The following is a 25320-nucleotide window of genomic DNA, read 5'->3' on the forward strand; positions in this document are numbered from 1 at the left end:
AGATGGAGTTATAACACCTACGTGGAGATGGAGTTATATTACAAACTGCGTGGGTATATTATAAAACTGCGTGGATATGTTATACACACAGCATGGATATATTAAAAACTGCGTGGATATATTATAAAACTGCATGGATATATTAAAAACTGTGTGGATATATTATAAAGCTGCGTGGATATGTTATACACACAGCGTGGATCTACTGTGCCGGAGAGTTAGCGCATCGATTTGAAACAAAAAAAAATTCCCATGCGTATTCTGCATTGGTGAACAGGTTGGGATTTGGCGTCACAATCTAGATACGGGGAGGACTCAAATCGTTTAACCTTTCAACCTGGATTAAATTCAGGCAAGTTCTTTACACACAACGTTTGCCAGAACACGCGGGTAATACAAATTGCTGAGTGCATTTTTTGTTTTTTGTCGTTTGCTGTTAGTTTCCTTATTGGCGCGAGTAATTCAATAACAGTCGTGCCAACCAATTGAAAAGGCACAGATTCTATTTCATTAAGTGCGCAAATGCGCTAATGAGCTGATAGGTGCATATTTGAGTGGTATTCTCGCGCCATTTTGTCAACACTTACACCATTTTTTAAAAGGCGCAGTTAATGTGCTGATCAGCAAGCGCCATTTGTTTTTTACATTGAAATCTGAGCTTTAAACAGCAAAGCACAGGGGTTTTTTTATTTTATTTTTTTTAAAGGTGAAGATAATCTGAGGCATAGGCATTTATTGAGATTCAATTTTGTTTTTCTTTTAATTGAAATTGGAGACTCTTTGTTTTAGATGAGATGGCGAAAACTCAAAGTGCCCGATTTGATATCGAGAAATTTAATGGCAAAAATAATTTCGAGATCTGGAAGGTAAAGATGCATGATCTGCTGGTACAACAGGGCGTGGCAAAGGCGTTGTTGGGCAGGTCCAAACTGCCTTACACCGTGACAGATGATGAGTGGAATGAATTGGATGGAAGAGCCTTGAGCGGAATTCGGTTATGTTTGGCTGATGATGTTTTATTTAACATCGTGTCAGAGAAGACTGCAGCTGGTTTGTGGACGAAGTTGGAGAAGCTGTATATGACGAAATCCTTGACAAATCGGATTCTCCTGAAGCAGCAGCTATACAGTCTGCGAATGAAGGAAGGTACTTCCATTACTGACCATTTAAATGTTTTTAATACTTTAATGGTGCAATTATAAAGCATAGAAATAAAGATTGAAGGTGAGGATAAAGCCATAACTTTATTGTGCTCGTTGCCTGAGTCATGGGATCATTTTGTCACGTCTATAAGTCTTAGTTCATCCGAAACCATTGAATTTGATGATGTCGTCGAAGCTTTGTTGTCCGAGGAAACCAGGAAGCGGTCGAATGCTGACACCTCTACATCAGAGGCAATGATGGCTAGAGGTCGTTCTAGAGAAAGACGCTCTGGTAAGCACAACGATTCGCGTTCAAAGTCCAAGGGGAAGAAGAGTAAAGTCAAGTGCTGGTTCTGTGACAAATCAGGGCATTTGAAGAAGGATTGCTAGAAGCGACAACAAACTTCTAAAGAAGCTTCATCAACAGAAAAGAAGGAAGCAAACATGACTGATACAGGTTCAACATCTGGTTCAGGTATGAGCGACGAAGTCTTGTCAGTTAATTTGGAAAATCATGATCAATATTGGTTGTTAGATTCCGGTGCATCAAACCACATGTGTATTCATAGAGACTGGTTTAAGACATATAGATCAGTGAATGATGGAGTCGTGTACATGGGTAATGATGTCACATCTAATATTGTGGGAATAGGGAGTATACAGCTGCAAATGTTTGATGGGACAACCAAAATGTTAACTGATGTAAGACATGTACCAGATTTAAGAAAAAATATAATTTCACTGGGGGCACTTGATACAAATGGATATAAAATTGTCATTCAAGGTGGAGTAATGAAAATTTACAAAGGCATTTTACTAGTAATGAAAGCTAAGAAAGTAGGAAATCTATTTCAGTTAGAAGGAAGAACAGGGTCAGTTCATGTGTCTATGGTGTCTGAACATGACAGTAGTTCCATTCGCCTATGGCATCAGAGGTTGGGCCATATGAGCGAAAGAGGATTAAATATTTTGGCTGATCGCAATTTACTTCCTAATCTAAGATCTGGAAAGTTAGATTTCTATAAACATTGTCTGTTTGGAAAACAAAGTAAACAAAAGTTTAAAACAGGCAAACATACTAGTAAAGGAATACTTGATTATATCCATTCAGATGTTTGGGGTCCAGCACCTACAACCTCATATTGTGGCTCGTCTTATTTTGTATCATTTATTGATGACTTTTCTAGGAAAGTATGGGTCTACATGTTGAAAAGGAAGTCTGATGTGTTTTCAGTTTTCAAGCAGTTTAGAGCATTGGTAGAAAACAACACTGGTAGAACAATAAAATGTTTACGAACTGACAATGGTGGTGAGTTTACTTCCAAGGAGTTTGACAGCTATTGTAAGGATGCAGGGATCGAGAGACATAAGATCACAGTTTATACTCCTCAGCAGAATGGAGTTGCTGAACGCATGAATAGGACTCTTCTAGAGAGAGCAGGGAGTATGCTGAGTAACGCCGGATTGCAAAAGGAGTTGTGGATGGAAGCAGTGGCAACAACTTGTTATGTGATAAACTGATCTCCATCAACAGCAATAGGCTGCAAGATTCCGCAAGAGGTATGGAAAGGACACCCTTGTGACTATTCTAAACTCAGAGTGCTTGGTTGTGATGCATATGCTCTAGTGCCTAAACATCAACGAACTAAATTAGATCTGAAATCGAAAAGGTATGTCTTTGTTGGGTATGGTGATGGAATAAAGGGATTTAGATTGTGGGATCCTACTACCCGCAAAATCATCATCAACAGAGATGTAAAGTTTGATGAATCCTCTCTTGTACAGTTAGATGTAGATAATAAATTGAAACAGGATGATGTATCTGATTTCCAGCACATTCAGTTTGACAACACTTCTGATGATAAGTCGTGATGACCATAGTTCAGATTCTAGTCATGAACAAGTTTCAGAGTCGGATTATGAACATGTTTCAGATGGAGGTCATGAACAAGTCGCAGATGGCGATCATGAAGAAGTTCGTACAGATGATAGACAGCCAATTGTGGAAGCACCAAAAACATCCTTAAGGAGGTCTATAAGGATCAAACGTCCTCCGAGAAGGTATGATGATTACGTTACTTCAGTTGCATTGACTGCTAACGATGATGAACCTTTATGTTATCAGGAAGCTGTAGAAGGTTCAAAGAGTGATAAATGGAAAGCAGCCATGAAGGAAGAAATGATGGCCTTAGGTAAGAATGGCACATGGGATCTGGTTGAACTTCCCAAAGGCAGGAAAACTGTGGGATGTAAATGGGTTTTCAAGCTGAAACGAGGTGTGAATGAGACGGAAGACAGGTACAAAGCGAGACTGGTTGCAAAAGAGTTTTCTCAGAAAGCCGGTATAGACTTTCATGAGATATTTTCACGAGTTGTTAAAATTGTTTCAATTAGAATTGTGTTAGCATTAGTGTCTTTTCTTGATTTAGAGTTGCAACAATTAGATGTTAAGACTACATTTCTACATGGAGACTTAGATGAGGAACTATATATGGAACAACCGGAAGGGCTTGTTTAGCATCGCAATGACAAATTTGTCTGCAGGCTCAAGAAGTCATTATATGGCCTGAAGCAGTCACCTCAACAGTGGTATAAGAAGTTTGATTCTTTCATGTTGAGTCAGAAATATGTTAGAAGCGAATATGATCATTGTGTTTATTTTAAACAGTTAAATAATGGCATATTCATTATCTTAGTGTTGTATGTTAACGATATGCTTTTAGCAAGCAAAAGCATTGAAGAAATCAACAGGTTGAAGAATCAGATGGCAAGGACGTTTGATATGAAAGATCTAGGAGCAGCAAGACAGATTTTGGGCATGGAGATTTTCAGAGACAGGAGCAATGGTAAGCTGTGGCTATCACAACAGAAGTATGTTGAGAAAATACTTTTGAGGTTTGGTATGAATAATGTGAAGCCTGTGTCAATCCCTTTAGCTTCCCATTTCAAGCTTTCTTCCAGTTTATGTCCTAGTACGGATGAAGAAAAGGATTATATGTCTCGAATTCCATATGCCAATGTAGTAGGATGTTTGATGTATGCGATGGCGTGTACGCGACCAGATATTTCACATGCAGTTGGGGTTGTTAGCAGGTATATGGTAAATCCGGGTAAAGAACACTGGTCAGCAGTGAAATGGGTGCTTCGGTATTTAAGAGGCACAAGTAGTTATTGTATTACTTATAATAAGAGTAGTGAATCTGTTTGTGGATATGTTGATTCGGATTTTGCAGGTGATTTGGATAAAAGAAGGTCAACTTTAGGGTATGTCTTTACTCTTGCAGGTGGAGCTATTAGCTAGATGTCAAAGCTACAAAACATTGTTGCTTTATCCACTATTGAAGCAGAATACATTGCTGCTTCGCATGCTTGCAAAGAGGCAGTTTGGTTGAAAGGTTTGCTTGGTGAGTTTGGTAGGTTACAGGACAACATCAGGTTACTTTGTGATAGTCAAAGTGCAATACATTTGGCTAAGAATCCGGCCTATCATAGTAAATCAAAGCATATTCCAATCAAGTACCATTTTGTAAGACATGTTATCACTGAAAGGGGAGTCTCTCTTAAAAAGGTGCATACAAAGGAAAACTGTGCAGACATGTTCACGAAACCAGTTTTGTTAGAGAAGCTACGTTGGTGTTTGGCTTCTCTTGGCTTGCAGAAAAGATAAAATAATAAACAAACAGGGCATCAGGCTAATTGTTGTCAAGGTGGAGATTGTTGAGATTTTTCTGTTTTAGATAAAATAGGCAAAAATCCCAGTGTGTGACAACAATAGAAATTTGTTGCTGGATTAGCTCCAGGTTATTGGGAGAGAATTAATGCATCCTAAATTTGATGTGAGAGGCAGTTAGATTCTCCTTGCTATAAAATAGGTATCCATATGGATAGTTTGGTGTGGTGAGAGTTTATGTGGATTTGATTCATTTTGTAATCTCCTGTTTTGAATAATAAAGATTGCCGCTGCCTTTGTTTGGTGGACGTAGCCCAGAATGGTTGGGTGAACCACTTAAACCCTGTGTCTATTTTGTGATGTGATCTGTTGTTGTTTGTCTTTAGTTTTAGCTGTAAACTCCAACAAGATGCATTTTATTGGATCTAAGGAATAGTGACTCGGGACCCTTTCCCTCATCCCTTCTCACTTACATGAGGGACCTCGCACCGTGTTAGCCTTTGATCTATGTAGTGGTCCGTCCTTGTGCTCAGAACATCAACATAGAATTCATTACAAGTCAATCATGATGATCACGATAGGCAAGAGCCTCTATAGCAACCAATCGCATAATTCTTTTTTTATATTTTAAAATTATTTTCTAACTTTTAACAAATACATCAATGTTCACTAACTAGGTAATTCTTCACTAACTAGGTAATTCTTTTTTTTATTCTTTTTTTTATATGTTAAAATTATTTTGTAATTTTTAACAAATACACCAATGTTCACTAAGCCAATAAAAAATGAAAAATAAAATTTTTAAAGATAAAAAATATTTTCAGTTTACCAAAATATCAATTAATAAACATTTTCATTAAACTTTAATTAAAGTTTAAAAAAATCACAAACTAATAAACAATGGAGGGTCTTGATACCTAGGCAAGCTATAATTCCTCACAAAGGCCGGGAATACCAAGCCATATTTTGAAATCAATAACTGGCCCTGAGAACTAAGGCTAAAGCATAAGAGGAAGTATAGGAAGATTGAAACTAAGACATTTATTGGTTTCCTAACCTGCAAACCCACCCCTAAAGTAAATGCAGCTCAGAGATTGACTGCAATCCTCCTCTAAATTCATTACTTTTCTTCTTAATCTATATATTTAGCCGCTCCTATCAGATTAGCCCTCTATATATTTAGACGCTCGTATCAGATTAGTGGGCTACAATCTTGCACTGTTCACAAGTGTGATATTCTTCAACCTGCTCATGTTTGATCATATATTGTCATTCTATGTTGTGTGCTGAATATGGAATTTCACATAAAATATTTAGAATTAGGATCTATATCTCCCCGGCTATCACTGTCTCCGATTTTATCCATTGAGTGGACCATAATTCGGATGATATCAACGCTAATTTCCAAATATTTGTTATTGAACAAAATATAGTTATTGACTAAACAAATTAGCAATTAACATAGCATAGAGAACACATTGTGATGCATGCTGTTGAATAACGTGTTGAACGTCTTGAATGCATGGTTAATACATAAATGAAATCAGAAATTTATATGATACACGAAATATTCAATTCTTTTAGATGGATCGAAACTTATAATCGGAAATATAATTTATATAAAACCAACTAAATTTAACTCTTAAATATAAAATATAAACCATATAATTATAAAGATATTCCATATAAAGCGAATAAATATATATTAAGTACTTATGTAGTGTGGCGACTCTTATTTCCAACCCTATAGCATTATTAATACTATATCTGACATGCGAAGAGAATAACTATGGAGTGTCCTCTCCATGCTCGCTCTCCCTCTCCATGTGACAGCTAGAAGAATAACTTTGGAGTGTCCTCTCCATGCTCGCCCTCTCTCTCCATGTGCTGTCACTCACAAAGCTATGACTATTCCACTCCTATTTCAAATAGCCTTACTATTGCTATAGGATCGGCAATAAGAATCGCGTAGTCATTTTACAAACCAATATTGATAATTAAACTATCTGAAGAATTGGCCTACATTAATCTTCTCAAAGATTTTGTTTCATGAACATCAACGTCCTGCTTTACGTTTTTCAAGATTTGCTTTCGTCAACATCACCGATTTACGTAGATTTATCAATCATACAGGTTGATATTCCTATCAGGTCTCTTTACCCAAGTATTTTTAAATTAGAAAATGATTGTATGAAAATATTTATCAGTTTAAATTCGATTTATCCCCCAAAATAAATTTATATATTAAAAAATTATCAAATGCTTAAAAAAAAGTGACTTAAAAAAAAGGGAGTAGGGAGGAAAAATTATATAGTATAATACTTTATATATTTTTATATAATAAATTAAATAAACGGCTTTTATTGAGGAATTAATTTGACTTATTTAAATAATAAATAATAATTTAGTTTGTTTAATTAATTATTTAGTTTATTAATTTATTCATTTTATTTAAAGGAATGATCTTAATTAAAAATAAACAATTACATAAAATAAGTAAATAAACTAAATGAAAATAAAAATAAATAAATAAATAACAAAAAGATAAATCAAGAAACAATAGAAATTAATCAAAATAAAAACATAAAAGAGAGGGTGTTTCAAAAAAAAAAAAAAAAAAATATATATATATATATATATATATATAATATGATAAAATAAAAAATAAATAAACTATGTAAAAGGTAAAAATAAATAAAAATACACTAGAATTTCTTAAGAATAAAAAAAGAAGGTGTTTATATAAAAAAAACCACTGATCAATATTACTGAAAACTAATAAAATCAATAAAAAGGGGGTAATCCTCTCTAATAGAAATCAATAAAAGGAAGCATAAAAAGGGAAAATAGAGTATGAAAGAAACAAAAAAGCTCGGAAAGAGAGGAGAAAGACTAAGAAGAGAGGGTGGGAATCGAACAACTACTAATTTTCCAGCCATCATCTCTGTTAATATTATTAGAGGACCACTTAATTTCAATGGCTTCCCTAAACTTGTGGTGATGAAAATGAGATATCTTTGAGACAACCTTAGCCTCCTCAATGCACATATGATGTTTGTTCCTCACTACATGCTCCGGTAAAGCTAAAGATTTGGTCCTCCCATGTCTGATATCATCAGCATGTTCCTTAATCCTCTGGTTAATAGACCTAGTCATTTCACCAATGCGTGAGGTCCCACACAAACATGGGATGACATAAACTCATTTCAAATCCATATGGTTCACTTGGTCTTTAACCGACTTTAGGGAGCTTCTAATGGTGTTGACAGGTCTAAAGGTTGAGAGAACATTGTGTTTCTTCAGGACTCTCGCAGTCTTGTCCGTCATCCCTCAGATGTAAGGGAGGTGAAACCCAGAACGCCTATCAATAGTGTGAGTCTTAACCTTAGGACCCTTACTAGCTTTGAGGAAACCTCTAACACCCTACTACCTACTGTAACTATTTTGGGTGAAGACATTACGGAGATGGGAATTTTCTTTGGAAAAGTGGTCTTCATCTGAAATCCTTATAGCATGAGCGGCTAACGTGCTGAGAACACCAACCTTTTGAGCAGGAAAATGATGGGAACTTGCATGAAGATACTGCTCAGTATGGGTCTTTTTTCAATACGCCTAATGGGAGAAAGATCCATCAACTTTTCTAGAGATGAGGACATCAAGGAAAGGAAGGCAACCATTGACTTCATGCTCCATGATGAACTTTATGGAGTTGGACTAATTATTAAGATGTTTGAAAAATCTATTTAACTTATCAGGCCCGTGTTGCCAAATGGAACAGGTGTCATCGGCAAATATTCTCTAGAGTTTAGGATTAAAAACAACTGAGGATAAGGCTTTGGATTCAAAGTCTTCCATGAATAGGTTAACAATAATGGGGGATAGGGAGGAACCCATGGCCACCCCATAGGTTTGTTCATAGAACTCACCTTCAAAATAGAAAAAAGTAGAGGCGAGGCAAATCTCAACCAAGCTAGCAGTGTTAGGATCAGTAAGGCGAAGGATGACATCAAGGGCTTCTTCAATGGGGATGCTAATGTATAGGGAAACAACATCGAAACTCACAAGAGTGTCTCTAGGTTTGAGTTTCATATCCTGTAATTCACTAACAAATGACGCGAAGTCTTTGACAAAGGAATCTGTTCGACCTACCAAGGGGCTTGAACTTCGAGGCTAAATATTTAGCTAAAAGATAGGTAGGCCCACCTATGCTATTGACAATGGGTCTAAGGGGGGTCCCTTATTTGTGTATTTTAGGGAGCCCATAGATCCTAGGAGAGGTAGGGTCACTCTCAATAAGCTTATGGCTAAAGGAGCCAATGGTGCTCCTGAATTTAATAGCGAGAGCAACTACCCTAGAAATATTCTTCAAGGGATTCCTTTCAAGCTTTCTATAGCTACCGATGTTGATCAGGTGATCCAACATCTTCTTCCGATAATCTTCTTTATCAATGATGACAACAACCCCACCTTTGTCTACTTTTAAAACAACGATGCCACAGTTATTATTCGAGGATTTTAGGGTTTCAAACTCTTCCTTCCTAATGTTATGCTTAGGGGTCTTTGCTTTCCTAAGAATAACTGCACAGTCTTACCGAATAGTATCCTTAATATTATCCGGTAAGTGCTTAATCCCATATTCGACATCACACATAATATCAGCCACCAGAATTTTCTTGGGAGCAAGGGAAAAATTTAATCCTTTCTCCAAAAGGCTAAAGACAAGAGGAGGAAAAGAAAAACTAGATAAATTAACTACTTTGTTATTAGGATGATTAATATTATTATTAATTGGATAAACATTATTCTTTTTATTATTATTTTTATTATTACCTAGGTCATATTTATTATTCCCAATATACATAAGCCCTCTCCTATAATCATAGCTAGATCCAATAAATTCTCTACTATCACGTGATCTATTAATATTATAGTAACTCTTTATATCATCTTCTTTACCAATATTTAAAGAGTTATTATTAATATTAATATTAATTTCTTTAGTAAAAGATATAATATTATTATCATATAGTATTATTATTATTATTATTATTATTATTATTATTATTATTATTAAAATGATTATTACTATGGTTAATATGGAAGGGAGAAGAGAGGGAAGACTGGAAGAAGAGGTAGCTCGTGTAATTAAAGGACAAGTCATACAAGACATACGAACTTTTCACTGGGAAAACAGTGTCGGTGAAACCTATTGAAGGTGAAGCTCACTATCACCATCTTCGTCCGTGGGAATAGATGGAGAAGAAGGGCAAGAGGGGGTGGTAGAGGGGATCACAGATCCCAGTAGATAGGGAGGATGAGAAAGTGGGCTGGAGCATGGCAAATAGGACAAGCAAAGGGGAGGATTGGATGAGAAAACGAGGTCTGAGGGATGCAAGCCGACTGAAACAGAACTGGTGGAGGAGAGACAGGGAGGAGAAGAGCAGGTTAACGGAAAAGGGATGGGATGCTATACTAGGTTAGGCCCTGACAAGGGAGCTACGCTTCTCTGATTTGTTCTAACAGGTGAGTCGACAGGATGTGCAAGATAAAGGGAACGCTCGAGCTGGGGACTGCATTCACCGATTGAGCCAACTACAAAATTGGATCAAGGATCAGATAAGCCAAATTCATCACCTTCGCCTGATCTGGAGTCAGCTACCACTACCTTGTTATTAATCACACCATTGAAATTTCCTTAGGAGCTAGATTCATCATCTTCATTCGATATGGAGCCAACTATCGCTTGCTTGTTATTAATCATGCAATTGAAATTTCCTTCCACCCAGGATATGAGGGTAGATAACTAGTTGTGATTAATCCTACTATTTGAGGAGAAGCCTGACGAGAAGGAGGGATCTCCGATGGAAGGGGATCTATTGGAGAGTTTAGAGAATTTTCTGGGGTGATTATTTGTCCATATCTCCTCCAACCATCGAGCTTTTAATGCTGAGAAAGCTTCGATCCTATTCCAAAGCTCCGAGGACAGCAAGAAAGACAACTCTAAATGCAATGAGAGTAGCTTCTAGGGAGAAAATTGAGCCTTTTTCTAACCCTAGAAATCTTGGAATGAACTAAGGTGAGACCATCATTCAGAAAAATAGGATGAGTACCTAATTTGTTGAGGTGATGTTTAATCTAAGAAAAGAAAGGAATTACTGAAGAATGTTTACATCTCTTAAGGAAAGCAAGATCTATCTCTATCTTAGAAGCCTGCAAGCGTGCTCATCCAAAAGTATGAACTTTGATAGTAACGACCCTCTCGTGCAAGGTACTGATATTCGAATTCAAGCTTCTGTGATACATAACTTGTTATTGAAAAATTTTCGGAAAAAATCACATTGAGAATATTTGGTGAACATGTTACGAACTAGCCAGTGTGGTTGATCTTTAGGATGAGATGAAGAGGCAGATCTCATAGGATGGTTAAATAAGGCTAAAAGTCAACCTAATAGCTAGAGGAACGACTAAATTTTACGAGGGAGGAAAAATTATATAGTACAATACTTTATATATTTTCACATAATAACTTAAATAAACAGCTATCTTTGACAGAGGGGAATTAATTTGACTTGTTCAAATAATAAATAATGATTTAGGTTGTTTAATTAATTATTTAGTTTATTAACTTATTCATTTTATTTAAACGAATTATCCTACCGAAAAGTAAACAATTACATAAAATAAGTAAATAAACTAAATAAAAATAAAAATAAATAAATAATAAAAGGGATAAATCAAGAAACAATAAAAATTAATCAAAATAAAAACATAAAAGAGAGGGTGTTTATATATATATATATATATATATATATATATATATATATATATATATATATATATATATATATATATATATATATATATATATATATATATATATAACAAGATAAAGTAAAAAATAAATAAACTATGTAAAAAGTAAAAATAAATAAAAATACACTAGAAATCTCTTAAGAATAAAAAGAGAGGGTGTTTATCTTAAACAAAAGAAAAAAAGAAAAAAAACCACTTATCAATATTACTAAAAACTAATAAAATCAATAAAAATAGGGTAATCCTCTCTAATAGAAATAAATAAAAGGAGGCATAAAAAGGGAAAATAGAGTATGAAATAAACAAAAAAAACTCAAAAAGAGAGGAGAAAGACTAAGAAGAGAGGGCATGAATCCAACAGCTACTAACTTTCCAACCATCATCCGTATTAATATTATTAGAGGACCGCTCAATTTCAATGGCTTCCCTGAACTTGTGGTGATGAAAATGAGATATTTTTTAGACGACCTTAGCCTCCTCAACGCATATATGATGTTTGGTCTTCACTGCATGCTCCACTAAAGCAGAATATTTGGTCCTCCCATGTCTGATATCAAGAACATGTTCCTTAATCCTTTGGTTAATAGCCCTACCCATTTCACCAAGGTATGAGGTCCCATACGAACACATGATGACATAAAATCCTTTCAAATCCATAGGCTTCACTTGGTATTTAACTAACTTTAGGGAGCTTCTAATGATGTTGAGGTGTCTAAAGGTTGAGGAAACATTATGTTTCTTCAGGACTCTCTCAATCTTGTCTGTCGTCCCTCGGACATAGGCGAGGTGAACCCCAGAACATCTATAAATGGTGTCAGTCTTAACCTTAGGACCCTTACCAGCTTTGAGGAAAGCTCTAACACCCTGGTGCCTAGTATAACCATTTTGTGTGAAGACATTAAGGAGATGGGAATTTTCTTTGGAAAAGTGGTCTTCATCTAAAATTCTTATAGCATGAGCGGCTAACGTGCTGAGAACACCAAACTTTTGAGCAGGAAAATGATGGGAACTTGCATGAAGATACTGCTCAGTATGGGTCTTTTTTCAGTACACCCGATGGGAGAAAGATCCATCAACCTTTCTAGAGATGAGGACATCAAGGAAAGGAAGGCAACCATTGAATTCATGTTGCATGGTGAACTTTATGGAGTTTGATTAATTATTAAGATGTTCGAAAAATCTATTTAACCTGTCAGGCCTGTGTTGCCAAATGGAGTAGGTGTCATCAACAAATCTTCTCGAGAGCTTAGGTTTTAAAAAAGCTGAGGATAAGGCTTTGGATTCAAAGTATTGCATGAGCATGTTAGCAACAACGGGGTATGGGGGGAACCCATGACTACCCGATAGGTTTTCTCATAGAACTCACCTTCAAAACAAATAAATGTAGAGGTGAGGCAAATCTCAACCAATCTAACAGTGTCGGGATCAGTAAGGCGAAAGATGACATCAAGGGCTTCTGTGATGGGGATGCTAATGTACAAGGAAACAACATCGAAACTGACAAGAGTGTATCCAAGTTTGAGTTTCATATCCTGTAATTCACTAAAAAATGACGTGGAGTCTTTGACAAAGGAATCCTTCTGACCTACCAGGGGCTTGTGCTTTGAGGCTAAATATTTAGCTAAAGATAGGTAGGGTGTTGACAATGGGTCTAAGGGCGGACCCTTCTTTGTGGATTTTAGGGAGCCCATAGATGCTAGGAGTGACAAGGTTACTCTCAATAAGCTTATGGCTAAAGGAGCCAACAATGCTACTAGATTTAATAGCGAAAGCAACCACCCTAGAAATCTTCTTCAAGGGATTCTTTTCAAGGTTTCTGTAGCTATCGCTTTTGATCACGTGATCCGACATCTTCTTCCGATAATCTTCTTTATCAATGATGAAAACAACCCCACCTTTGTCTACTTTTAAAATGAGATGTAAGAGTTATTATTCAAGGATTTTAGGGCTTCAAACTCCTCCTTCCTAATGTTATGCTTAGAGGGCTTTTCTTTCCTAAAGATAACATAACAGTCTTGCCGAATAGTATCTTTAGTATTATCTGGTAAGTGCTTAATCCCATATTTGACATCACACATAATATTAGCCACTGGAATTTTCTTGGGAGCAAGGAAAAATTTAATCCTTTCTCCAAAAGGCTAAAGATAGGAGGAGGAAAAGCAAAACTAGATAAATTAACTACTTTGTTATTAGGATGATTAATATTGTTATTAATAGGATAAACATTATTCCTTTTATTATTATTTTTATTATTACTCAGGTTATCTTTATTATTCTAAATATAGATAAGCCCTCTCCTATAATCATAGCTAGATCCAATAAATTCTCTACTATGACCTGATCTATTAATATTATAGTAACTATTTATATCATCTTTACCAATATTTAAAGAGCTATTATTAATATTAATATCTATTTCTTTACTAAAAGATATAATATTATTGTCATATACAATATTATTATTATTATTATTATTATTATTATTATTAAAATGAATATTACTATGGTTAATATGGAAGGGAGAAGAGAGGGCTCGAGGACTCGAAGAAGAGAGAGGACTAGAAGAAGGCGGAACTCGGGTAGTTAAAGGACATGTCATACAAGACATACGACCTTTGCACTAGGAAAAAAGTGTGGGTGAAACCTGCTGAAGGTCAACCTCACTATCACCTGATTTGTCTGTAGGAATAGACCGAGAAGAAGGGCAAGAGCGGGTCGCGTAGGGGATCATGGATCCCAACAGAGAGGGAGGATGAGAAAGCAGGTTGGAGCATGACAGACATGACAAGAAAAGGGGAGGATTGGATGAGAAAATAAGGCCAAGGGATGCAAGCCGATTGAAACAAAAGTGTTGGAGGAGAGACAGGGAGGAGAAGAGTAGGTCAATGAAAAAGGGATGGGATGGTCTACCAAGTCGGGCGCTGATAAGGGAACTACACTTCTCTAATTTAGGCTAACAGGGAAATCGACGGGACATGAAAGATAATGGGAACAGTCGAGCTAGGAACACATTCACCAACGGAGCTAACTAGAGAGTGGGATTGACGACCAGATGATCCAGATTTCTAACCTTCACTTGATCTGGAGTCAGCTGCCATTATCTCGTTATTAATCACGCCATTGAAATTGTCTTGGGAGCCAGATTTGTCACCTTTGCTCAATCTGGAGCTAGCTACCGCTTGCTCGTTATTAATCATGCCATTACAATTACCTTCCACCCAGGATCTGAGGGCAGACAACTGGCTGCGATCAATCCTACTATTGAAGGAGAAGCCAGATGAGAAGTAGGGATCTCTGATGAAAGGGGATCTATTTGAGAGTTTGGATAATTTTTTGCGTTGATTATTTTTCTAGATATCCTCCAACCATCGAGATTTTAACATTGAGCAAGCTTTCATCCTGTTCCAAAGCTCCAAGGACAACAAGCAAGACAACTCTAAATGCAAAAAGAGCATCTTCCTAGAGAGAAAATCGAGCCTTTTTCTAACCCTAGAAATCTCAGAGTGAACTAAGGCAATACCAACATTAAGAAAAATAGGATGAGTACGTGATTTGTTGAGGTGATGTTTAATTTGAGCAAAGAGAGAAACTATCGAAGAATCTCTACATCTCTTAAGGAGAGCAAGATCTGTCTTCATCTTAGAAACCTACAAGTGTGCTCATTCAAAGGTATGAACTTTGATAGAAACGGTCCTCTCGTGTAGGGTAGTGATATTTGAATTCAAGCTTCTGTGATCCATAACTTGTTAATGAAATGTTTTCGAAAAAAACACATTGAGAATATTTTGTCAACGCGTTTCAAACCAGCCAGTGTGGTTCATCTTCAGGACAGGATGAAGAGGCAAATCTCATAGCATGGTTAAATAAGCCGAAAAGTTAACCTAATGGCTACAGGAACGCCTAAATTTGACTAGGGAGGGAAAATTATATAGTATAATACTTTATATATTTTCATATAATAAATTAAATAAACAGCTATCTTTGACGAGAGATTAATTTGACTTGTTTAAATAATAAATAATAATTTAGTTTGTTAATTTAATTATTTAGTTTATTGACTTATTTATTTTATTTAAACAAATTATCCTATCTAAAAATAGACAATTACATAAAATAAGTAAAAAAACTAAATGAAAAATAAAATAAAAAAATAATGAAAAAGATAAAACAATACAATAATAAACTAATCAAAATAAAAACATAAAAGAGAGGGAGCCATGCATGATTCTCTATAATGTTTTCTATTATATTTATTTAAATGATATCCAGCTCCCAAGACAATTTTAATGGCATGATTAATAACGAGATAATGGTAGCTGAGTCTAGATCAAGCAAAGGTGATGAATCTAGCTCATCCGGTCCTCGATCTAGCTCTGTAGTTGGCTCAGTTCATGAATTCGGTCCCCAACTTGAGCGTTCCCTTTATCTTTTGCGTCCCATCGACTCCCCTGTTAGCCTAAATCAGAGAAATGTAGTTCCCTTTTCAGCTTCCGACCTGGTATACCATCCCATCCATTTTCTGCTGACCTGCTCTTCTCCTCCCTGTCTCTCGTCCACCGCTTCTGTTTCAGTCGGCTTGCATCGCTCGGACCTCGTTTGCTCATCCAATCCTCCCCTTTGCTTTTCTTGTCTGCCATGCTCCAGCCCACTTTCTCATCCTCCCTCTTTGGCGGGTTCCGTGATCCCCTCCGTCACCCCCTCTTGCCCTTCTTCTTCGTTTATTCTCACGGATGAATTTGGTGATCGTGAGGTTGACCTTCAACAAGTTTCACCCACACTATTTTCCCAGTGCAAGGGTCGTATGTCTTGTATGACCTGTCCTTTAACTACCCGGGTTCTCTCTTCTTCCAGTCTTCCCTCTTCTTCGAGTCCTCGAGCCCTCTCTTCCCCCTTCCATATTAACCATAGTAATATTCATTTTAATATTGATAACGGTAGTAATAATAATAACATTATTATTATATTTTTTAGGAAAGAAATTAATATTAATATTAATAATAGCTCTTTAAATATTGGTAAAGAAGATGATATAAAGAGTTACTATAATATTAATAGATCAGGTCATAGTAAAGAATTTATTGGATCTAGTTATGTTTATAGGAGAGGGCTTATGTATATTGAGAATAACAAAGATGATCTAGGTAATAATAAAAGTATTAATCAAAAGAATAATGTTTATTTTATTAATAATAATATTAATCATTCTAGTAACAAAGTAGTTAATTTATGTAGTTTTTTTTAACTCCTCTTGTCTTTAGCCTTTTGGAGAAAGGATTAAATTTTTCCCTTGCTCCCAAGAAAATTCTGGTGGCTGATATTATGTGGGATGTCGAATATGGGATTAAGGACTTATCAGATAATATTAAAGATACTATTCGGCAAGACTTTGCGATTATCCTTAGGAAAGCAAAGACCCCTAAGCATAACATTAGGAAGGAAGAGTTTGAGACCTTAAAATCCTTTAATAATAACTCTGACATCGTCGTTTTAAAAGCAGACAAAGGTGGGGCTGTTGTCATCCTTGATAAAGAAGATTATCGAAAGAAGATGCCGGATCACCTGAACAAAAGTGGTAGCTACAAAAAGCTTGAAAATAATCCCTTGAAGAAGATTTCAAGGGTGGTGGCTCTCGCTATTAAATGCAATAGCACCGTTGGCTCCTTTAGCCATAATCTTATTGAGAGTAACCCTATTGCTCCTAGGATCTATGGGATCCCTAGAAGGGACCCCCCTTAGACCCATTGTGAACACCATAAGTGGGCCTACCTATCTTTTAGCTAAATATTTAGCCTCAAAGCTTAAGGCCCTGGTAAGTCAAACAGAGTCCTTTTTCAAAAACTCCGCGTCATTTGTAATTCTTCAAAAACTCCGCGTCATTTGTTAGTGAATTACAGGATATGAAACTCAAACCTGGTGACACTCTTGTCAGTTTTGATGTTGTTTCCCTGTACACTAGCATCCCCATCAAAGAAGCCCTTGATGTCATCCTTCACCTTATGGATTCTGATACTGCTAGATTGGTTGAGATTTGCCTCACCTCTACCTTTTTTTGTTTTGAAGGTGAGTTCTATGAACAAACCTGTGGGGTGGCCATGGGTTCACCTCTATCCCCCATTGTTGCTAACCTGTTCATGGAAGACTTTGAATCCAAAGCCTTATCCTCAACTGTTTTTAAACCTAAACTCTGGAGAAGATTTGTTGATGACACCTGCTCCATTTGGTAGCACAGGCCTGATAAGTCAAACAAGTCAAATTAATTCCCCGAGTCAGAGATAGCCATTTATTTAATTTATTGTATGAAAATATATAAAGTATTATACGATATAATTTTCCCTCCCTAGTTAAATTTAGTCGTTCCTCTAGCCGTTAGGTTGACCTTTGGCCTTATTTAACCGTCCTATCAGATCTGCCTCTTCATCTCATCCTGAAGATGAACCACATTGGCTGGTTCGAAACGCGTAGACCAAATATTTTCAATGTGATTTTTTCTGAAAAAATTTGAGTAACAAATTATAGATGACAGAATCTTGAATTCAAATAAATTTATATATTAAAATATTTAATTATCACTTACTCAAAATAAATTTATATGTTTTTATATATAACTTATCAAGATTGCTGAAAATGATGCTATTTTAGTTTATCAAATGCCATACAACTTCATTACTGGTGTTTGCTAAGATAGTTTATATTTTCTAAAGAGACTTTACATTTAATCTGCATATTCTAACAACTCTAATTTTTTTTGGGTGACAATCAAAGTTGGTTATGAAATTATTTTTTTTATTATTTAAATTTATATTCTAAAACTTCCAAAACAATAAAAATATACCGTCTAAGTATACATTTTAAAATTTCTAAATAATTTTAAATAAAATTGATAAAAATTTAAACATATAAACTATAAAATATTTAAAAATATATTATTATTAATTACCGAAAATTCTAGTTTTTAAGAAATTTTATTAACCTGGATCATATCCAATTTAGCTTAATGGAGAATGTAGAAGATGAAGTTCACTTTATCCGGTTTTAAATAGAGAAATACCAAAATAAAAAAATTATCTTCTCCGGTTGATTTTCAATTTCAATTGTTATTGAAATGAAATGGTGCGAAATTTTATATAAACAGAGCTCTCGGTGAGTCAACTTTATAACATATAATTTTAAATTTTATACAATATAATTTTAAATTCTCTTAGTAAGGTTGCTCAACTTTATACAATATAATTTTAAATTTTCTTAGTGAAATTAAAGTTATTAGGATAGGTACATTTATTATATTTACATTTTATATGTTTTTTATTGTAATATTTTAATAAGTTGAAATATTATAAATTTTCCCAAATTGATTTTTGAAATATTATAAACCTGAGTGAAGTTAAACACGAGTGAAGTTAAATGGAGGACTTCTCGTTAAGCCTAACATATATGTGTATGTGCTTGCAATAGAATTTTAACTTTTGTTCCATAGTAATTGCATTGAAAGGTGGGTGTGACATGTTACACATTAGAAGGTATACGTAATGTAAGTGTAAGTATGTTAATATTTATAAGGAATTTTTGGATAAATAAAAATATAATAATAATATATAAAGGTCATATGGAAGAGATATTGGGATATTTTGTAAACATTTTCAACACTCAAATTAAAAAAAAAAATAGAAAGGAAAAATATTTGAAATATAATTATAATATTCGTAATATAATATTTTATAATTTACAACTATCTTATGGTTAATATTTCATATATATAATGTTTATTGTAATAAGTGCTATAAGTTTGGTTTAGAGTATCAATTTGGGCATGATAATATATTTTATAATATATTATTTTATAACTCATAATTACAATTAGTATAATTTAATATACAAAACATGTTTAGTGGGGAAGAACAATATGAGAAGGTGTGGGATCCATGCTTGAGGTGGTGACCTCCTGAGACGCTTTGTAGTGTATTCACTTGGGTGGACTTCCAACGGCTAGGGAAAGTCAGAAGGTCAGGCAATTAGGGGTTTTCCAGACCACTTATTCCCTCGTAAGTTATTACTATTCTATATTTAACAAAGGGTCTTTTTTTTTTTTTTCATTTCAATGTTTATCTATTAGGATGGGTAGTTGAATTTCACTTGGTAATCACCAAAAAGCTTGACGTTGAGATGTAGTGAGGGTCTCAAGTGTTTATTTCCCCTGACGAGAATTTACGTGTTAAAGATGGGTTCTGGTGTGTTTGTTGTGTGTGGAAGGTGGTTGTCCCTATGGTGAAGCTTGTGGTCTGGGGAGCCAAGTGATTTTGCTGGAGCGATATTTCTCTCTAACTCTGGATAGTGAGGTGAAATACTCTAGACTTTATCTCTATGTGCAAGTTTGAAGTTGTGTCAAGGATGTGGTTGTTGTGACTATGTAGGGGGTATACTGGGTGCACCATTGTCTGGGTAGTTGGTGCAATTGGGGATTCCCTGGCTTCATGTGGCGATAGCACAACAAGGCCCAACGTGGTGTGGGTCAATAGGGCCACTCATCTTGGAGCGAAACATGACCTCAGTGAGGAGGTTAACCAACCTGCTATCCATTCACCAAAAAGAATTGAGATGCCTCCTACGTTCGATTCTTTAGACAACAACCTTCAACATATTTCACTACTCTTGAAACAAGTGGCATAGGTCAAGGAGGAACACAAAAGAAAGGTCATAAATTTTATGAATGACCTTCAAGAGAACTAGTGACATATTATGTATAGGATGGCTTTGTTTCGTCATGGGAAAAAAAGATCTAGGAAAGTCTAGCGTGACTAGAAAAAAGAATTAATCATACAGAAGCTAATTTCCACGATGCTTTGCATCCTCTTTTGTCTCTCAATAATGGGAAAGGTGACCTAGCCTTGGTCCTCTTACCTCATTAGTGATGAAAATTTGTTATTTTTAGATTCTGGAAATATTTTGATCTTTTCAGATTACCTACTTATGGTTATCTACTTCTCTTTGTTTGTTTGTAATGTGGTTCTGCTTCTATCATTGGGTCAACAAGTATGGAAGGAATGAGGCCATAGTTTTGTGATATGTAGCCTCTCATGGTGTGTCATGGATTTGAACTAAATATTCATCCACAATATATATATATCTATATATATATATATATATATATATATATATATATATATATATATATATATATAACGTGTTTTTAATGTGATTTACATCTATTAGTTAGGGTTAAAATGTTATAAATTAGGTTTAATACATGAAATGCAATTAATCTCAATTAATACATAAAATTCTTATTATACTATATAATTTAACGCTATAAGTTAGGGTCAAAGCACTATAAATTATGTTTGAAGAATCAATGTAGGTCAGAGGTAGAAGAAATACACATAGTAAACTAGAAAGGATACACATAATGCACAAAATTTGTAGTCATTGGGAAGGAGAGGATAGCTCATATAAAGTTCAGTAACAATCAACCATTCTTTTATTCACCATGTTTTTACTCTCTTTTCTAACTTCTTTTCAAATATACTTGGGCATATTTGGGATAGTATTTAGCATTTAGTTTTGTACATATTTTTCCAATGGCTTTTATTGATTTTACTTGTATCTGTTTCTTTTCAATTTACCCAAAAAAAGTTGACCTCTAAGCTAAGATCATAATCTGGTTTTTAATGAATGATTACTGTGTTTCAATTTAAGGTAATCATAATTATTTTTTTAGTATTAAATATATATGAAGAATGTTACCCATATGTGAGGAAAATATAAGGTAAAACATTTTTAGATTTTTATATGTTTTTATGATTGGCTTAGTACTATTCGCTACATGTAACCTACAAAAGTCTCATTTATGGTGATATTGAAATTCCAATTTCGTCTCTATTATAATTTCTATGAAATAAAAGTTAAAATCCTATTCGCAAGATATGTACATATATGTTAATATCTAAGAGACATGAGTGGATTCCCCCATATAATTTTTGAAAAAATTTAAGAATTTGGAAATTAACTCAATATAAAAGCATAATATTTCAAATTATAAAAAATAAAATAAAAATATATCAACAAATAAAATGCAAACATAATAAATGCACTTATCCTAATAAATTTAAATTTAATAATAAGTTAGGATTATATTGTATAAAGTTGAGCCATATGATGTGGATGACTTTGTTTATATAAAATTTAGGGCCATCAAAATTTTAGAAAGAGTTGAGATTGAAAATCAGCTATAAAAAATAATAACTAGCCTATTTAATAATTTCCACAAGTACCTTGTATATTTTTCTTGTAAAAAATGAACGAATAAAAAGAACAAATAATTAGAAAATAAGGTAAATATGTTCAATTTTTTTGTCACTTCTCTAGTGTAATAGGGATAATGTCACATTTTTTTTATTGTTTCTAAGTTTTGTCACTATCATGTAGGGTGGTTTGGCAAATTATTATTCTACCTTGAATTACTAACTTACCTCCATGTCGTTACTTATCTTATCTCGTTGATGGTTAGGGGTTTGGTACTGAATGTCCACTAGTCCATATTCTTTACACCTCCCATACTGGTATTGTAATTTCAATGACCTATGGTGTCTAACCCAATGACAGACCAACAAGCCTCCCCCTATATTCACATTTGTTAGTCCTAGGTGCGCCTACTAGTTATTTAGTCCCTTGGTATCCCAACACAAGTACCCCACATCTCTAGCATCCTTACCCCCTTGTAAAGGTGAAGTTTATTTCATTCTTTACATAGTTCAAACATTTTTCCTATATCTAGGGTTACATGATATTATAAGTAACATTGTTAATTTTTCATAAAACTTTAATCCTCCAAGTGATACCTATTAACTGGTTTGTGTAGTGTCGTGCCTCCTTGGCATACCATTTAATGCTTTACACCTTAGTGCAATTTGATCCATTATCTACTTTCCACACCTTTATATGCCATGTAAATACATATGGCCTCTCTTCTCTACACATCTACGAATCTCATGGGAAAATAGGTGGTCTCCAAACCACCTTCGATGGTGACAATGGGAGTTGGATAATCAAGGGTTTTGATTTGATTTTCAAACCCTTATCCCACAAATTATCTTTTGGTGGTCTTTGAGCCCAGTTGTTGATGCGGGAGCATCAAGACCATGAAAAGGGGGGTGTGATAATTTTAGTATTTTGTTATTTTAATAAAGCAGATTATGTAATTATTCTTTTTCTAAATAAAAGGATATGGGGGGAAATAGTTTAGGAAAAAAAACTTGGGATAGAATTTCTATGTTTTTCAGTTAAAATTAGGGAGAATAAAGCTTCATGCTTTAAATCATCAAGGGAAAAAGGGAAAATCTGGCTTTTGTAAAAGATAAGGATAAAATGCCTATTTTGATCATAAAACAAAAGGCAGAAAATCTAGGGAAAGCGCCTTGAGCATATTTTTAAAGAACCTATGCGCTCGGATGAAATCACAAGTCAGTCCTCTGTAATGAATATATCTTGAAAAACGATGGAATAAAGGTTGTTTTGCTGTTGGTTCTAATGCATTACTCTGTTTTTTGGGCATTCTTTTCCAGAGCGCAATGATACATTGGTTAATTGACAGTGCTTGATTTTATGTGATATATGATTTGCTGTGGAGAATCTGTTGTGTTCAATCGAAACCGTCCACACTGTAATTGCTTCCATGTTTGTTAAGCCGTCCATTCTGTGCGTGGTATGCTTTAATCGAAGGTTATAGAGCTGCGGTTACAGGTTGAAGTGAATGCGTGTAATGCTATTACCTTATCCGTTTAAAGGAGAGAGATATGACACTTGGTAACGCTGTCGTAATTAAAGACGGTTCTGTTGTGGCGCATATATATGTATAATGGCTAACCTTTAAGGCGCTGTGTACACGGTGTTAACCATAGTCAACAGGAGCGTATTAATTACCAGTCTGTCCAGAATTACATGCGTTGACATATTGGTTGAGAGTTAAAAAGGATAATTCTGCTATCAGAACCCTCGATAGAATCAAGCCTCCATTCGAATTGAACGCGCCATGAAACTATATGTAAATCGTTTCAAGTGGATTATTATATATATATAAAACGTTGGAAGTTGAATTGAACTATATAGAGGGCAGAAATTTGTATAACTATCGGCCATTATATTCTACCGTCGATCCGAAGAGGAGTGCCGTGGATATATGTGGATAAAGAAGATATACATATGTTGAGCGCATAGGCCCAATGGAGTATCTCCGCTAAGAATTCCATCAAAGGCACGGTGGGACTGTTTTTTTAATGAAATATAATTTTGATGACTGATGCGTCCAGTTCAGGAGGAAAGGGAATTGACGGAGGCATAGAAGACCTCACTGACAGATTGAAGAAACTGTCCCTAACACCTGCGAGCCCACCATCATTAGTGGTATCAGAGCCATCAGCTGGCGTTGAACTGAATCTCAGGAGAGGAAGAAGGATGGCTTTCAGAGCTAGACGAGGATGAGGACCAGGACGTGGTGGAAGAGGACGACTTGCTGCCAATGCTGAATTATTTGAATAAATGGAGGAGCTGCGAGCTAGAGTGGATGCTTTAACTATAGATCGAAATATAGATGATGGAGATGTCAGTGAGCCTGAAGTTGACGCTGCTGAAGAAGAGGAAACTGTAGAGCTTACTCCTGAGATGAAGTTCTTTCAGTCAGTGTTGAAGTCCACAGCCAGGCCATGGAACCAGTTAGTACCGATATACCAAGGAGGATTGAATCCAGAAGAGCTGATCAACTGGATCAACAACATGGAGAAATTCTTCGATTACAAAGAAACAGAAGATGAGAAGAAAGTCAAGTTTGCCGTCACCAAGTTAAAGGGACATGCAGCACTCTGGTGGGATGGTGTGCAGGCGGAAAGGAAGAGACTTGGTAAGCAGCCAATCAAGAACTAGAGCCAAATGGTAGCAAAGTTAAGAGGTAAGTTCTTGCCCAGTAATTATCAGCAAACATTGTTTAGACAAATGCAAAATCTTAGACAGAGAGCTTTAACAATGAAAGAGTATACAAAAGAGTTTTATAAAATAAGCATAAGAGCTGGTGAAGCCCGAGACACAGATGAGAAGGTGGCTAGATACATGAATGGCCTCAGAATGGACATTCAAGATGAGATCAGTTTGTTGTCTCCTAAAACAGTAGAGGAAGCTTATCAGCTGGCGCTGAAAGCTAAGGAAAAACTCATAAGGAAGCAGTCTGCCAGAGGGAAAGATACTTTCAGAGGAAAAGGAAGTCAAGGTGGTAGAGGAGGATCTACAGCACCTAAAGAAGGAGCTAGCAGTAGCTCAACCCCGCATGCACCCAGAGAAGGTGATGTAAGAGGAAAAGGGAGTTTTTCCAGAGGAAGAGGAGGCAGAGGAGCAGGCAGAGAGATAAGATGTTACAGATGTAACAAGCTGGGACACAGAGCTTTTGAGTGCCCAGAGAATGCAGACATAAAGCAGAGGAATGCAATTGTTGCTCCAGCTGAAGAAGAAGCACCAGCGGCAGCGGTAACAGAAGAAGAAGATGCACCAGAAAGAGGAGAATCTCTATTGGTTAATAAAGTTTTACTTAAGCCAATGAAGGAGGTGGCTGCTGAACCGCCACAAAGGAAAGCTTTATTCAGGACAGTGTGCAAAGTCCAAGGGAAATGTTGCCAGATGGTTGTTGATAGTGGCAGCACTGATAATTTGGTCTCTACA

At 35.4% G+C, this 25320-nt stretch overlaps 1 pseudogene; it reads right to left on the minus strand.

Annotated features, from left to right (window-relative positions):
• LOC149145169 (triosephosphate isomerase, chloroplastic pseudogene) overlaps positions 1-16262 on the minus strand; it is a 28725-nt pseudogene extending 12463 nt beyond the window's left edge.
• Positions 16263-25320: the final 9058 nt, after the last annotated feature.

This window comes from Pinus tabuliformis, chromosome X (genome assembly GCF_031772625.1).
Source record: "Pinus tabuliformis cultivar Carrire ecotype Pingquan chromosome X, CPIR1, whole genome shotgun sequence".
NCBI classification, from domain to species: domain Eukaryota; kingdom Viridiplantae; phylum Streptophyta; class Pinopsida; order Pinales; family Pinaceae; genus Pinus; species Pinus tabuliformis.